This window comes from Haliotis cracherodii, unplaced genomic scaffold, assembly GCF_022045235.1.
Source record: "Haliotis cracherodii isolate W230 unplaced genomic scaffold, xgHalCrac1.p SCAF_7, whole genome shotgun sequence".
NCBI lineage: Eukaryota > Metazoa > Mollusca > Gastropoda > Lepetellida > Haliotidae > Haliotis > Haliotis cracherodii.
The window spans coordinates 38882808-38901249 of record NW_027266330.1 but is presented as its reverse complement, the minus strand read 5'-3'; positions in this window follow the sequence as shown (position 1 = coordinate 38901249).

The window sequence follows — 18442 nt, the reverse complement described above, 5'->3', positions numbered from 1 at the left end:
ATGAGGAAGCAGTGCATGTAATGGGGAAGTAGTGGTTGACATGTATACGAGGATGTAGTGGTTGACATGTATGTGATGAAGTAAGTGGATGTAATAGGGAAGTAGTGGTTGACATGTATGTGAGAAAGCAGTGGGTGTAATGGGGAAGTAGTGGTTGACATGTATGAGGGAGCAGTGGGTGTAATGGGGAAGTAGTGGTTGACATGTATTCGAGGAAGCAGTGGGTGTAATGGGGAAGTAATGGTTGACATGTATGTGAGGAAGCAGTGAATGTAATGGGGAAGTAGTGGTTGACATGTATACGAGGAAGCAGTGCATGTAATAGGGAAGTAGTGGTTCACATGTATGTGAGGAAGCAGTGTACATAATGGGGAAGTAGTGGTTGACATATATATGAGGAAGCAGTGCATGTAATGGGGAAGTAGTGGTTGACATGTATACGAGGATGTAGTGGTTGACATGTATGTGATGAAGTAAGTGGATGTAATAGGGAAGTAGTGGTTGACATGTATATGAGGAAGTAGTGGGTGTAATGGGGAAGTAGTGGTTGACATGTATATGAGGAAGCAGTGGGTGTACTGGGGAATTAGTGGTTGACATGTATGTGAGACAGCAGTGTACGTAATGGGGAAGTAGTGGTTGACATATATATGAGGGAGCAGTGGGTGTAATGGGGAAGTAGTGGTTGACATGTATACGTGAGGAAGCAGTGTACGTAATGGGGAAGTAGTGGTTGACATATATATGAGGAAGCAGTGCATGTAATGGGGAAGTAGCGGTTGACATGTATACGAGGAAGCAGTGCATGTAATGGGGAAGTAGTGGTGGACATGTATGTGAGACAGCAGTGTACGTAATGGGGAAGTAGTGGTTGACATATATATGAGGGAGCAGTGGGTGTAATGGGGAAGTAGTGGTTGACATGTATACGCGAGGAAGCAGTGTACGTAATGGGGAGGTAGTGGTTGACATGTATACGAGGAAGCAGTGCATGTATTAGGGAAGTAGTGGTTGACACGTATGTGAGGAAGCAGTGGGTGTAATGGGGAAGTAGTGGTTGACATGTATACGTGAGGAAGCAGTGGGTGTAATGGGGAAGTAGTGGTTGACATGTATACGTGAGGAAGCAGTGGGTGTAATGGGGAAGTAGTGGTTGACATGTATACGTGAGGAAGCAGTGTACGTAATGGGGAAGTAGTGGTTGACATATATATGAGGAAGCAGTGCATGTAATAGGGAAGTAGTGGTTGACATGTATACGAGGAAGCAGTGCATGTAATGGGGAAGTAGTGGTTGACATGTATGAGGGAGCAGTGGGAGTAATCGGGAAGTAGTGGTTGACATGTAAACGAGGAAGCAGTGCATGTAATAGGGAAGTAGTGGTTGACATGTATGTGAGGAAGCAGTGAATGTAATGGGGAAGTAGTGGTTGACATGTATGAGGGAGCAGTGGGTGTAATAGGGAAGTGGTGGTTGACATGTATGAGGGAGCAGTGGGTGTAATAGGGAAGTGGTGGTTGACATGTATGAGGGAGCAGTGGGTGTAATAGGGAAGTGGTGGTTGACATGTATGTGAGGAAGCAGTGTACGTAATGGGGAAGTAGTGGTTGACATGTATGAGGGAGCAGTGGGTGTAATTGGGGAAGTAGTGGTTGACATGTATACGAGGAAGCAGTGCATGTAATGGGGAAGAAGTGGTTGACATGTATACGAGGAAGCAGTGCATGTAATAGGGAAGTAGTGGTTCACATGTATGTGAGGAAGCAGTGTACGTAATGGGGAAGTAGTGGTTGACATATATATGAGGAAGCAGTGCATTTTATAGAGAAGTAGTGGTTCACATGTATACGAGGAAGCAGTGCATGTAATGGGGAAGAAGTGGTTGACATGTATACGAGGAAGCAGTGCATGTAATAGGGAAGTAGTGGTTGACATGTATACGAGGAAGCAGTGCATGTAATGGGGAAGTAGTGGTTGACATGTATACGAGGAAGCAGTGCATGTAATGGGGAAGAAGTGGTTGACATATATATGAGGGAGCAGTGGGTGTAATAGGGAAGTAGTGGTTGACATGTAAACGAGGAAGCAGTGCATGTAATAAGGAAGTAGTGGTTGACATGTATACGTGAGGAAGCAGTGTACGTAATGGGGAAGTAGTGGTTGACATGCATATAAAGAAGCAGTGCATGTAACATGGAAGTAGTGGTGGACATGTATATAATGAAGCAGTGGGTGATATGAGGAGGCAGTGGATGTAATGGGGAAGTAGTGGTTGACATGTATGTGAGGAAGCAGTGTACGTAATGGGGAAGTGGTGGTTGGCATGTATGTGAGGAAGCAGAGATGTGTGATGACCATTGAAAGGTTTTATGTTCACCAAGGAGGTAAACATCTAATGTTAACTACGATTCTGTTCAAAGATATGGCTTAAAATCCGTTCACATCAGCCTTGCTCAGATACGGCAGGTGGTCCACTTTTAGAAACCCAGTCAGTATAAACCGTCATATAAAGGAAAATGAAAAGTTGATGCATCAAGGCAAACATCAGATGGTCCGAATTTCATCAAGTGTTGATGAAAATACATGAAACTGAGGTGATCATGGGGCATGCCAAAGGTTGTGAATGTGATTCTATACAGTCCTGTTATGTTGCTTGAAAGGAATAGTTAGAGGCTGAATGATTTCCACGCTTTAGTCAACAAACTCACAGACCCATCACTGCGAATCCTGCACATAATCACATCTTGGCCTGACAGAAACGTTGATAGCCCTAGCAAAGATCCACGCAGACAAATATTTTTCCACTAACCAGTCGTCTCACAGATCATCATTGCTTGCTCTAACCTTGTGGTGGCAGTGGCTGGGAGAGAGTGGTTTGTCTTGGAGTGTTCAACGCCACTCTCTCTCTCTCATGATGTGTGTTATGTCCAAAGGGTACTGTTATGATTTCCATCACTCACATGAGTACTAAGACTAGATGAGTGAGTGAGTTTGGTTTAACGCCGATTTTAACATTATTCCAGCTAAATCACGGCGTCCTAAGATTAGGTGCACATTACACACTTCATTCTTTCTGAAATTTGCATAGTCAAATAGTAGTGCATATATAGTGTTCCAGTAGCTGTAGTGTAGGTAATAGTGGTGCTATACGAAGTTAACTGCGGGCTAAAGAGAGTATATTCTCAAATTGGATTTCACCAAAACATTACAAAATAAGGCCCGAAGAACAAACGGGATCTTCGTATCAAATACATCACTATCGAGTAGCCATTTCTTGTTTGTTTCATTTTAGCCGTCATCAAACATGAGTGTTTATTTTATTTTGCCAGACAGTTTTGTAATAAATATGATTAGTTGTAGCAGTCGGTGGAATAGGTAAGAATTAGTGGTGTGGAACAATGTATAGCATTTAGATCTATTCAATCGTCGGTGCTATACAGTTGGCATACTCGGCAGTGACGATACGTAAAGTGTAATTGTAATAGCCTTAATTGAATATATATGTACGTAGGTGTAAGTAGTAAACTTGTGTTATAGTCTGAATTTATCAGAATGTCACAAGAGTCCTCCAATATTGATAAAGTAGGGATGCCGGCAACAATATATGGAGAGGTGAGGTGAGGTAAAATTGGGTTTAACGTCGCGTCCAAGATTATTGCATTTATATAGCGTTGGTTGGTTGGTTTGTTGTTTAACGCCGCACTCAGCAATATTCCAGCTATATGACGGCGGTCTGTAAATAATCGAGTCTGGACCAGAGAATCCAGTGATTAATATCATGAGCATCGATCTACGCAATTGGGATTGATGACATGCATCAACCAAGTCAGCGAGCCTGACCACCCGATCCCGTTAGTCGCCTTTTACGACAAGCATAGCCACAAGCATGGGTTGCTGAAGACCTATTCTACCCCGGAATCTTCACGGGTCATTTATATAGCGACGTGCATGCACGTGTCTGTGGGGGCTGCTTGTCCTAGTCCGGACTGATGCCGATTTAAAGTGCTAGTCCACTGAGATACCATGCCGCAGTTTAACATGACTACCCCACTCAAACACAGTATACTGACTCCGAGCCGACCAGTCCTTGCTTTAGCCCCTTAATGCCGAGCGCCAGACAGGGTAACAACAAGTACCACTTTTAACGTCTTTTGGGTTGACGCGACCAGGGATCGAAGCCGGACCTTCCGCTCTCCGGGCGGACGTTCTACCACTAGACCACGGAGGCGGTCCAATAAATGGAGACTGTAAATAATAATTTGAATATTTGACACACTAAAATAAAGACTTCTTCCGGGAAACCTATTATAGACAGGTCGAGAAAACCACAGAGCTGTTATCAAGATATCTTCGTTGGAATGCTTTAATGAAAATGATAAGATCTTCATTGCAGTGTTTTTTTTTCTTATTTTCGATCAAAAGTCAAGTCAGACACAACGCTTGTACATAGAAAAGAAGTTTGAATAATGCTTGGAATATGACCGCTTTATTACACGGCGCCTTGCGTGACCATTTCATTTCCTTTTCGCGAAGAACTCCAGTTGATATGTGAAGTCGATAAACAGAGTAGCAAGTGTACCTTTTACTGAGTTATTGACGAAACCCTTGCCTGCAATACTTCAAGATGAGTGTAGGCCAAGAGGCTGGATTTACTCGAACATCTGACGTGTAATAATCTCCTGTTACAAAGAACTGACAACCTCGAGACCACTTCTTCAATACTTTTAAAGGGTTGTCCTCTTCAACGTTGGATCTCTATTAAGTTACCCTAAAGACCAGCGATGTTAAACAACGTGTCCTCTCCTTCTAAGAGACGTTTTGTGAAGAAGATATTAAATATGAACAGTGACTGATGTGAAATAGGTTTAAGTTGTGACATGTCCATTTCGAAGAATTTAAATACCAGGCATCTTACGCAATTATTGCTTGTGCTGATGAAACACTCGCGACGTCTGTGAAAACACATATCGACCAATCTTCATCTTTCTACATTTCGTATATTCTATTATAACAAATATTTTCCTGAAACTGATATGTCATACTAACATAAATGTGTTGGGAAGATGACCAATTAAAAAAATGATCAATATATATATTTTAGATTTTACAAAACCACTTTCTTTGGAATCATATTTCTTAATATTAAACATTTTAAACATGTTAAGACGACCAAATGTGTTTCAATGTACATAACTGTGATATATCAGCCTGATTGTGAAGATGACTCATTTAACACATTTAGGAATTATATTGTTTTATGTTTAAACCAACAAGCATTAGATGTTCCTACACAGGCCCGTTAAAACGTGATATTTCATCACTTTTTTTAAAGCAAAGCAACTGTATTTTAGGTAATCGTAACCCTTGGAAATAATATGAAAGTTTCAAACATTCCGTTATGATAGTTTTCCATGTCGGCTGAGAGATTGGTTTCATTTTGTCCGACTTTGAATCACGCAAACAACACGACAAATCCCCCAATGTTTCCGGAATACCAGTTCCTTGAATTGGCATCTTTTCTTGCTTTGACACGTTGAACCTTCAACACGAAAGGAACTGTCGCTCTCTTCCGAATAGGGCTAACAATTCACCATCAAAAAGTAAACGTTTCTTCTGAAAGAGCTATGCCAAATCAAGCAAATTAAGATTGAATGTCGATTTACATCTCAATGTTCTTCAGGTCCAAATTAACTTACTGCCAAGAAATAATCCTTAATATACATTGAATGTTTTAGTACGCCAAGGTTTTCTTTCTCAAGTGTCATGGGACATCTATATTCGTTAATGTTTCTGTTTCTGTGTCTTTCATAACACTTATTGTGTAACTAACTTTACGATTTGTTTACATGTTACAACTTGTAGAGTGTTTAAGTATAAATCATTACTTTTCGCATAGAAACAGAAAGAAGGTAGGCCAGCGTGAGCGTCATTCGTACTTCGCATGATAAAGTAAACTCGCGGATGTGCTTAGTAGATATTTTCGTTGTTGTGACAGAATCGACTAATATTCCCATAGATAATATATACAACTGCACTTGAACAAATCTCTAAATATCAGACATGACAGTGTCTCCACTTGGAAAGCATTTGTAAGCAAACGAGACCAACTGCATCCAGGAGGAGAATTCGTTCATTTGTTTGTTCGTGGTATCGAAGAGGCGGCCCAGTGGTTAAAGTGTTCGTTCGTCACGCCGAAGACCCGGGTTCGATTCCCCACACGGGTACAATGTGTGAAGCCCATTCCTGGTGTCCCCTATCGTGATATTGCTGGAATATTGTTAATAGCGTCCTGAAACAACACTCACTCGCTCACTCGCTCACTCACTCACTCGTGGTACTGAACGACAATCACTATTTCAATATACCAACTATGCGACGGCGCCTGTAATTACTCAAGTCTGGACCTGACAATCCAGTAGTCGACATTGCGAGCAATGGTCCACTACGTCCGAGTACGATAGCGCAAAATCACACCAAGTCATCGAGCCTTACCACTAATCCATTTGGTCGCTTCTTACGATAAGCCTAGATTGCTGAAGAACTATTCTAACCCAGTATCTGGCTTCAGGAAGTGAATCCATGTGGCGACCGAATGGCCTGACCTTGAACAGCATCTATGTATGTTCAGGGCTGAAACTGTATCAATTTCCTTTCCTTTTCCTCGGCATGGGGTACTCGGAACAATTTCAGTCTTGGAATGTCCTCGCGGGTGTTGCTTTAACAGAATTCAAATGATGGTAGAGTGTCATTACAAGACACATAGTGGAACTTCACACCCGGATAATGTCTCGCATAATAATAATGTGTTTTTAGAACCATTTCCACAACGGTTAGTATCATGTATCACAGTAAAGGGCAAATGTTAATAATATATGCGGGTTGATCACTGTGTGATCACATGTGTAGCATGCATTTCCAAGCCACAAGTCAACACCATTCCATGGTGGTTCATGATGGCACCTGCTGCTCATTGGAGAGCGATGGTTCTTCTACGGTAATAGAAATCTTTACAATTTCTATACGTGTCATAGTAGAGCTCTACGAGACATTAACCAACAATTATATGATGACAATATGCAGTTTGGGTTGTTTTTCGTTTAACTGTGGTCAACACTCCATTGCTGGATCGTGGTCATTTTGGTTGCACACAGTTTGCAGATTTGTCATTGGTAAAAACATCGTTCTCTCAAGACAAAGAACTGGTCCAATTGATATCACTGCTCTGCACGAAAAAAATCCTTCTGTGCCCAACACAGCTACTTTAATTTTGTACTACAAATTTTAATGCCTTTTGTGCAACAATCTTTATTCAGTTTATTCTTTGCAAGGATGAAAGAAAGTGCCTGTCGTTGTCAAACACCACTTAAAATCTGCATAAACTGCAACGCATTTTACTTGCACGGTTGCTCAAGTCTCAGGTGTGCATTTCGTCAGAATGTAGCGGTGTTTGTTTATGTTAATGTCTAGTGTTCTTACTACATATCGTTTCACAAAGCAAACACATGATTTGGTCCTGCAACGCTTATTTCAAATTAGACCTGTATTGTGTTTCGATTTGGAGGTTTTCTTTTCGATGCTGAAATGACTGGAGATAAGGCACTAAACACTTGGGACTTTGGAGATAAACAGGCCTTGCCAATGTGTGAGGAGGTGTATGTGGACATTCATAATATGTGTAAATAACAGACTGTTCAAATTATTGTGAAATATAACCATCATGGACGGAGAACACGACACAATGGGAACACATGTGAAGCTGAAGTCACACTTCATATATGTGTGTTACCATGACAGTATCATTGTCAGTCAATATCTTATATCGAATTCGAGATGCACATTCATTTGTACAGATCGATGATAATCGAATGGGTCATGCATATTGATTCATTCGAAACAAAGGACTTTACAGTATCAATGTTTGAATTCCTAATTTTGACTGAAAACCATTTCGGTGTTAAGTCTTACTGTCATACACAGAGTAGCATACGTTGCACCTGACGTCCCAGGACAGGGAGAGTGAGTCGGGCTCGACGTTCCACCTGGTGCTACCGGTAAGGCAGAACATGCTTATACTTTTCGCGGACACCCGGTGTCATCATCGGTTCGCACTGGTCCATTCATATAATTTCACAGCCATTTTGTCCCCAACAGCAAATTGAATTCGTTCGGCGGATATTCAAGACTCGTTATGATCTTGTATTGACATTTAATAATCTGTAAAATTGCTACATGTCTGGTTAATGTGGCAGCAAAGCCCAACGTACCTCGGGTCGTAAACGTTGTTACTTCACCAAAACCACGACCACGGTGCTGACACACAAGGGATCCACACTAAACCATCCTTGCAGCTTATTTTAGCAACTCTTTGGAACTAATTGTGAGGCCCATAACCACAGGAACAACAGTGAACCAGGTAACGGAAACTACCTAGAATTGAGAATAACGTGCTCGTTTACGCCGACAATAGATTGATTTTAACATATTTAGAATCGCGGACGATTAGGCCTTACGTGTCCGGTAGGGTACATGCACTTCATCTGGTCTTTGAGTGTAAGGTGTCATCCCACCAAACGTTGTGTACCACGGTGAAAGAAGTCGTGAATTAATAGATTCTTAACTTGACAACTAGAGATGCAGCTATTTCCTTGTTGTGTGCGATGCTGGGCAAGATAAACTCCAACAGTATTAACACCAGGTGTCGCTAAAGTAAGTGTATTCTGTGGTCTCGCCCTGGGTATGTGTACAGCTACATAATGGTAGGTAGAATTTCAGGATTTCAGTAAATTTTAATCCTTCACTTTAAGAATTTAGATTGTCCATATTGTGAATCCATATTCACGTGTTGGAAGACAATAAAGGTGCATCTACATACCTTTGAATCAGGCAGATCTTCTGTTGACAATATCACGCCAGATTTTACTACTCATACTAAAAGCGTTCACAGAAAACGTGTGTAAAATGTCTTGTGTTACTTCAGAATATCCCATTGTGGAAACCTTAATGTATCAATTAATCGAGTTCTGCCTCAACATTCGATGCGTTATATTGTATATGCGTCATGATTCAATACTTCGTATGAATTCAGCCTTATGACAATTTCTACATTTTATTTAGAATGGATTAAAACTACTAAACCCTTGATAGGCGTGACCAGGTTACAACTATTGAAGAGAAGCTCATCATGTTCATGAATGAATGCCGTCTTGTAGATTACAAATGCACAAATATCAATGACATGTGCGTTATCATGCCAGAAGGAAAGAGTTCTACGTTTTATAAGCACGTTTAGCCTGACCAATTTCAACATGAGGATGCTAATGGATGCCATCAACGCGTAAATGATTTCTACATCTTTTTCCTTCCACATTAGATACTTCATGTGATGGAGGGGGAAACCTCGCTGTAATGGTTGAAGCCTGTCATCGTATTCCAGTTGCATCGATTGGTTCTCATGACGTCAGTCATTGGATTGTCTGGCTCCATTTTTTACAGACCGACAGCATATAACTGTCATATTATTCAAACTTCTGATGTGCAAACAAACAAACAGATAAGTTATCACAAATAAACAAAGAGCTATAAACAAAACGTCTGCATCGGAATGCATCATCAAAAGTATGGGAACTCATTGCAATGACTTTTTAAGGAATGTATTCCATCAAGAGTCAACTTAGAGTCAGTGCTTCCATCAAATAGAAAAAGAAGTGTATTAGATTATGAATATTGTCCTATCATTAACAGCAGCGCCCTGGAAGACAAGTTCGTTCCTTGTGTAGAAGCCAGTGTAAGCAGCCCTTGCTTGAAAATGTCAAGATGAGTAGATGCCAAAAGTCTGAATGGCGAACTTCTCACATGTCGTATCCTATTCTTACAATAGATTGACAACTTTTAGGCCTCTATTAAGTTTCCCCAAATAGCAGTGGATCTAATAATCAGGCCCTCTTCTTCAAAAGAATGTTCAGTGGAGACTTTGCGTTATTTGCAGAGGGTAAATATGAACAGCAGCTTATGCGAAATAAGTTTAAGCTTGTAATATGTCGGTTTCCAGCAATTTGAAAACTGGGCTACTGAATCGCTAATCATGAAACATTAGCATTGATATTTTTAATTAAATCTAACGTAATAAACATATTACCGAAAGCGATGACACACGTCTCGCCCTTCACAACATAATCTGATCAACGTTTCGTATGCCATGCCAGCGTGCTCATCATGTACGACGTAGCACGAGCGTGGACACGATGATACTGAGTGTAGATGTTCCCATGTGTCTATCTGTTCATTCTGTACAAGTTGATGTTGGCTGAGAATAGAATTTACAACATTAACATCACGGATTTGTTGTATTTTATACCATTTATGATGAAGTCAAAGTCAGATGATTGAACACGGTAGAGCGTGTGGGAAAAGAGTAGGTGTTCGTATTTGTTCATCCTGATTCACTGAGTTTCTAAGTCAAGATTTGCAAAACAGAACTTATATATTAGCTAAACCGTGCGCATGTCATCCATTACAGTTGCACTGTCCTGGGCTTCAACATATTACGCTGTTTACAGGCTAATATGTTTCATATTGTTACCCATCCAGATGAAGGTGGGACTCGGGGTGACATCACGTATTTAACTATCACCCACTGACAAACTGCATTTTTTCTCACAAATCCAAATTCCTGTCACAGACGTAATACATGCAGCCAGACGGCATCAATTCACTTTACGCTCATTAAATGTATCAGGTCTTAATCTTTTGCAGATGCCTTTTGTTCTTCTTTAACTCGAACTTCAATTTAGAACTAAATGGTCCGCCGTTTGTCATGTGGCACACGGGCCTAAAGTTAGTTTATGTGCAAATATAGAGACTTGAAAATGAATGAAACATTAAGTCGTGACTAATTGTCGAGAGTGAATTATTCGTGATTGTACATAGGTTGACGTCAGAATACGTCTGGATCGCATATCTGATCATCCTTTTGCACACGAAATACAGCACTGGTCACATTCTAAATACATGTACATTGTACGTCATTGCCACAGACATTTCAAACAACGACGGCAGCGATAATATTATTCATATTACTACAAATCCATGATCAACCCCGTGGAAGCAATCGTATTGGTCGAAGATGACTTAACGATGATGACGCAGTACACTGGAGGGGGAGTAATATATAGTTCTGTCGAACTAGTACTTCATACATCGTGGTAATGGGAACAGCAACAGTACATGCTGTGGAGGTGTTAAGTGTAGTTAAAGTAGTAGATATATAGTAGTTGTAGGAGGTCTTATAGGAGTAGTAGCGGATTGTTGGAAGTAGTGGCTGCAATAATATTATAAGTAGTACATTGGGCAGAGGAAGAAGTAATCAGAGACAGTGGCAGAGAGTAGATGAAGAACAAGCGGTAGAAGTAGTAAAAGAGATGTAGAATGAATTACTTTAATCACAATCATTGAATCATTGATCACATACATATTTCTTGTTAAGGTACATATGCATGTTGGCATCCACAAAATATAGATTCATTTACCAGACCGTGTGACCCTGGAGGAATGCACGCAGCTGACAGTAGACAGACGTGTTTAACGGGTTCAGCTTACGAGCAAAGGAAGAGGAGGAAACTATAAAAAAACATGTTGGTTGGACTTATGAGAACTCCATTGTTTTGTTAGAATTATGTTCCCTGAGAAGTCAAGTCAGCCGCATGGCGTGGACCGAGCAGGAACAGAAGTTTGAAGAATTGCGGGAATTTGATTCCTTAATCGAACACCTCTCTGTAAGACCGTGTCATTTCCTTTTTGGAAAAAATACTCAGGCCCATTTGTAAAGTCGATAAACAGAGTAGCAAGTGTACATTTACTGAGGTATTGACGAAGCTGTTCCCTGCACAACTTCAAGATGAGAGTTAACAAAGAGACTGGATTTAGCTAAACTTCTGATGTGCAAATATCTATGGTCACGAGGAACTACGAGACCACTTCTTTGATACCTTTAAAATGACGTGATCTTTAACGTTACGTCTCTATTCAGTTACCCTGAGGACCAGAGGTGTGAGCGTCACGGCTTCTGCTCTGAAGAGCCACATGATTTGCTAAGGCGCTGCATCAACAACGGTTGATGTGAGTAAGTGTTAGTAAGTGAATAAAGTTCCCTCCATGTTCACTGTCATTTCCTAGGGTCTATTGTTCTTTGATTTTATTAGTCTACCACTACATGGCTTTCTATCTAAATCAGAAATGCAATACAACTTCCGTGCATGACACATATTGGTTGAATATAAAGTGACTATAGCAAACTGTCACAAATGTAAAATTCTGACCTGATAGTGAATATTTTATAGTGCCACATCCTATAAATTCTATACTTTTTAAAGTTCAGGCATACAATAAATCGGTTACAGGCCGGCAAAGCCACATTTCGAAAATAGATAGCCCAAATTGATGTGGTTCTCGCGGCAATGGTTATGGTTGCGTGATTGTATAATGTGGCTCTCGCGGCTATGCTGTCAAAACATGCTTTGTGATTCTAACAGGTTACCGTATATAACAAAACAAATCTTGTTTTCTCATTTATTATTCAACAAGGATAACATATTCATCAAAACTTTACATTGATGAATATGAATAGCATATGAATATCATAATGGATTTAATGTCATTACTGCATTACTGCAATACGTGCATCGATTGCCTTGTACTTCTTTCTTCGTGAAGGTTTTCACCGCTGGTGAGAGAGTCTCAGGACTGCAACCTCTTTGAGTGACTGCTCTCGCTGAAATAGCTTCACTACCTCGTAGATGTTTGGGTGGCACTTCTTGGCAACTTTCTTTATCTTGTTGTGCCACCCTTCCAGGTGATTGTTGGTACGGTGGCCTTGGTTTTCGAAATGTTTCCAAATCTCTGGCATGAAGGCCCCTCCTTGAACCCAACTGGTTGTCACGTAGTCCATGAAGGCAGTCACTTTAGGGCCAGCAGGAGAGTCAGCAATGGCATCAAGCCACACATCATCCACTTTGTCACGAGGTACTAGAGGGAGGGCAGCAGCTCTTCTCACCAGCTTCTTCACCTCCTCATCTTCCTTATAGTCCATCACCAGACCTTCTTTCTGCACCCTCCTCCAGATACATTGGGTGAAGTGAAAGAAACACCCTCTAACTAATGTCCCAGGAAATACATCAGTCACGGCATTCTGAGCTGCACGTTCAAAGTCCAACTGAATTGTAAGTGGGGCAAACTCTAGACCTCCTCTACTAGCAAAATCGCATAGGTACTGAAACATGTTGACATAACACTCTTTTTTTCGATTGGACAACAAACAGTAAACTAATGGAAACATATGGCCAAACACCTCAGCATGTAAACAATAAATCTGATCAAACAGCTTGGGACAGGCATAAAATATACCATCACAAAATACAATGTCTGCAGTACACAAATGTTCAATGTTCTTGTCTGTAGTGAAGATGAGGATGTCGTCACTAACACGGTGTAGGAACTGGTCGCCTCTCTCAGTCTGGGAGTATTAAATTAGGAGTATAATTAAAATGTGGGACACTCATATACAGGTATCGGTAATCGGATTAATTAATTACCCGCTAGAATAGGTGAAATGCACTCAGCTGAAAATGTGGCTCTACCGGCAATAGCCATTTCTGAAATGTGGCTCTCCCGGCTAGACACCAATAAATCAGTACAAAAACGTCCGTCTAAACATGGTCGCATCACGGTGTTTAATATCATTGGTGTGTGTATTTTTAGGAGCACGAACCGTTTGCAGTAATATGATTGTTTCTCAAGTTCATTTGGTATAGTTATCGACATCAGCGGAGAGTTGACCGCCCTTTGCCCTGGACTAAGAGTCATGTAAACAAAACGACAAGTCCCTCAAAGTTTCCGAAAGAACATTTCCTTACATCAGCATGTACTCTTTTTTGAACATGGTCGGCCCTCGGCACAAAACGAACTGTCACCTCTTTCAAATGGAGCTACGAAATAACCACGAACAATAAAAAGTTGCTTCTGTAAGACTGTTGCAGATCAGCTGTACATGTATCTGATGTTTTGCAATGTCAAGATGGCAAATTGGGCTACGTTCAGAGTAACTGTTGACTTCGAAGTGCTATTTGATTCAGGCTGAAATTAATTCACTGCGTAGGAATTGACAGCCTTATCTTTACTTAACCGAAAAAGTGTTTATTAGAGCGGGATGTCATGTTAGTGTGCTTATCAATCACGACGTAACACGGGCGTGGACACGATGAAACAATTTGTGTCTATCTGTTCATTCTGCACAATGTTGGCTGCGGATTGAATTGATTTTCAACACTATCACTAACTTATTTTGTATGGCTACCATTTAAAATGAAGTCAAAGTCAGCTTAGGGGGCACGGGTGGTCCAGTCGTCTAAGGCGCCGCGATTCGCTGTGCAGAGTTGCGTCCATTGGGCACGCCAAAAACCTATGATTGTGGGTTCGAATCCCGGTTCGCCCCCATTATGTTTCTAGGTTTGTCAGCACCATACCCGTGCTCGTGGGTTTCAGCGAAGTGGTAAACGTCTGAGACCTGCATCACTTCGGGCTTTCCTCCCACATTAAGCTGACACGCCGCAATATAACTGGAATACTGTTATAGGCGGCGTTACACCAAACTCACTCACTCACTCAAAGTCAAATTAGTAAAACAATCGTTGAGCGTGTGAGAAATGAGTAGTATGCTGTCATCCAATACAGCTGCAGTGTCCTGAGATTCAACATACTGCGCTTAGTTTACAGGCTAATAGATGTTTCAGGCTCAGTGTATCCCACGCAAACGACGATGATGCTTGGAGTGGCATCACTTATTTAACTATCACCCGCTGACCAGCTACTGAATCTATGTTTTAGTAAAATCGAAATACCTGTCACGGACGTGTACACATGACGCCATTTATCACTTCATAGCCATTTTCAGATGCCTGTTGATCTCTTAAACGCGGATTACAATTACTAACTGAATGATCCGCCGTTTGTCACCGGCCTAAAGTTAGTTTATGTGCAAAGATATTGAGACTTGAAAATGAATAAAACATGAACTCATGACGTATTGTCGGGGTTGAATAATTCATGTGTTTATAAAGGTTGACGCCAGAAGACGTCTGGATTACGTATCTGATCTTGGATCCTTTTGTACACGAAATACACCATTGGTCACAACCATGTCAAATTGTGATGAAGATTGTAATAGTGTGACTAGTGCCATGGGTAGAAGCAGAGCTACAAGAGATTGTGATGAAGATTGCAAAAGTGCAGCTGGTACCATGGGTAGAAGCAGAGCTAAAGGAGATTGTGATGAATATTGTAATAACGTAACTGGGGCCATGGGTAGAAGCAGAGCTACAAGAGATTGTGGTGAAGATTGTAAAAGTGTAACTAGTGCCATGGGTAGAAGCTGAGCTACAAGAGATTGTGATGAAGATTGTAATAGTGTAACTTGTGCCATGAGTAGAAGCAGAACTACAAGAGATTGTGATGAAGATTGTAAAAGTGTAACTTGTGCCATTGGTAGAAGCTGAGCTACAAGAGATTGTGATGAAGATTGTAATAGTGTAACTAGTGCCATGAGTAGAAGCAGAGCTACAAGAGATTGTGATGAAGATTGTAAAAGTGTAACTTGTGCCATGGGTAGAAGCTGAGCTACAAGAGATTGTGATGAAGATTGTAATAGTGTAACTGGTGCCATGGGTAGAAGCAGAACTACAAGAGATTGTGATGAAGATTCTAAAAGTGTAACTGGTGCCATGGGTAGAAGCAGAGCTACAAGAGATTGTGATGAAGATTGTAAAAGTGTAACTGGTGCCATGAGTGAAGCAGAGCTACAAGAGATTGTGGTGAAGATTGTAATAGTGTAACTGGTTCCATGGGTAGAAGCAGAGCTACAAGAGATTGTGATGAAGATTGTAAAAGTGTAACTAGTGCCATGAGTAGAAGTAGAGCTACAAGAGATTGTGATGAAGATTGTAAAACTGTAACTGGTGCCATAGGTAGAAGCAGCGCTACAAGAGATTGTGATGAAGATTGTAATAGTGTAACTAGTGCCATGGGTAGAAGCAGCGCTACAAGAGATTGTGATGAAGAAGTGAACGTTGCAGAAAAGGAGATATCCGATTTTTGGGACGATTATTTTCCCTCAGAAGTCAAGTTAGCCACTTTGCATGCACCGACCAGGTACAGGGGTTTGCGGGAATATGATTCCTTTATTGAACACAGCCCTGTAAGACCATGACATTTCCTTTTAGGCCAAGAACTCCGGCTAATTTGTGAAGTTGATAAAAAGAGTAGCAACTGTTGTTGTTGTTGTTGTTGTTGTTATTATTATTTAACCTTATGTATCTATTAAGTAACCTCTCTGACGACCAGAGATGTGAAACATCGCGGCTTCTCCTGTTTTGTTTGACATTCTTTTGTAATTGGGGAAGGCGATGTAACATATGAACAGCGACTGAAGAGAAATAAGTTAGAGTTTGTTACATATTGCTGTTTCTCAATGTTCTTTGGTGTTGTCAGTGCTATATAACCAAATGAATTTTGTTGTAGCTAAGACATGCAAAAGAATTCCCTTGCTTAACACATATTGATTTCTACAAAAGCATAACGATAATATTTGTGTTAGAGACAGTGAATATATCAAACTGACAACAAATGTAAAATACTGACCTGATAGTGAAGATGTTTATAGTGCCACATCTTTTAATGTCCTTGTTTTTTAAAGTTTAAGCCAACAACCAATCAGAACAAAAACATCCGCCCGATGCTTCATAATCGCATCAGTATCTTTGACGTCGAGCTTGCGTGTATATTTAGGAACATGAACCTTTGCCTTTAATGTGATTGTTTCTCAAGGCCACTTGGTAGGGTCATCGACATCAGCTTAGAGTTGGCCGCCCTTTGCTCCGACAAGGAGTCATGCAAACAAATCCCACAAAGTTTCCGAAATAACATTTCTTAACATTAGCAAGTATGCTTTCGGTAACAAGATCGGCGCTCGACAAGTACGGAACTGCCCCCTCTTTCGTTTAGAGTTGAAACATAATCACGAAAAATTGAAAGTTGCTCTTATAAGATTGTTGCCAAGGCAGCTATCGTGAATTTTTGCGTTGTCATGGTGGCAATTTGGACGACGTTTAGATTAAATGTCGACTTTCAACTCAGTTTGTTTCAGGATGAAATGTATTCTCTATGCAGCAAGTGACAGCCTCATCCCTTCATATATGTGTAAGTGTTTATGAAAGTGTCCGAACCCCCACCTCTTAATTCAAACAAGAATTAATTTATTAACGTCGTGTGGTTACCATTATGGGTAATGTAACAATGAAAAGCGACTGAAAACACTTTTATCAAGTTGGTGATGTGATTATTCAAGCAGGATCTGACGTGATCACGATTACCCTGCGATATGATGAAGCAGGATGAAAGTGATATTTTGACTACATGTCTGCTTAGCCCATCCATATCTATCACTCCTCTCCTCGCCTTATCCTGTTTTGTTTAAATATACCACAGTACTGCTGTTGCAACAATGCTTGTGTGTATACCCAAACAAAAACACATCCACACATTAGGTCACATATGTGGACCTGAGATTGTTGTGTTCTAAATGATAGCTTGGCCATCGGACGAACAAGTTAACCTAAACCTGTCCATACACCTTACTCCACAAGAATGTATGCAAAAATGTCTGTCTTCTGCTTCTTACATATTACCATGGTCGCATGCCCAGTTCGAGACACAAAGGCTTTCTTAAACAGAAATATATTCTTAATATATATGAAATATTTGATATATACTTTCCATTAAGCTACATATTGCAGAACATGTCCTTTAAAATAAGACCGTGGTCTAGTGGTAGAGCGTCCGCCCGGAGAGCGGAAGGTCCGGGGTTCGATCCCCGACCGCGTCATACCAAAAGACGTTAAAATATGGTACTTTTTGTTACCCTGTCTGCGCTCGGCATTAAGGGGCTAAAACAAGGACTGGTCGGCTCGGAGTCAGTATACTGTGTCTGAGTGGGGTATTCATGTTAAACTGCGGCATGGTATCTCAGTGAGCTAGCACTATAAATCGGCATGAGTCCAGACTAGTACATGCAGCCACACAAACACACACACATACATGCACGTCGCTATATAAGTGCAATAATCTTGGACGCGACGTTAAACCCAATTCACGTCACCTTAAAATAAAACATGCACAACATGTAAAGAGCTGTGAAACAAAAGTTCGTGTAAAACGAAGGATGTTGCATGAAAGCAAACACCGGTGAACAGACGCAACGTGGTCTGATGTTTTGTCAGTAGTAAGTGGATGACAGATCCTTCTGTACTCAACAGACCTGATTCCTGACTTGACAGGATGAGTGAGTGAATGGTGTTAATATTATAGACAACAAACGTCTAGCCATATCACTGTGGTC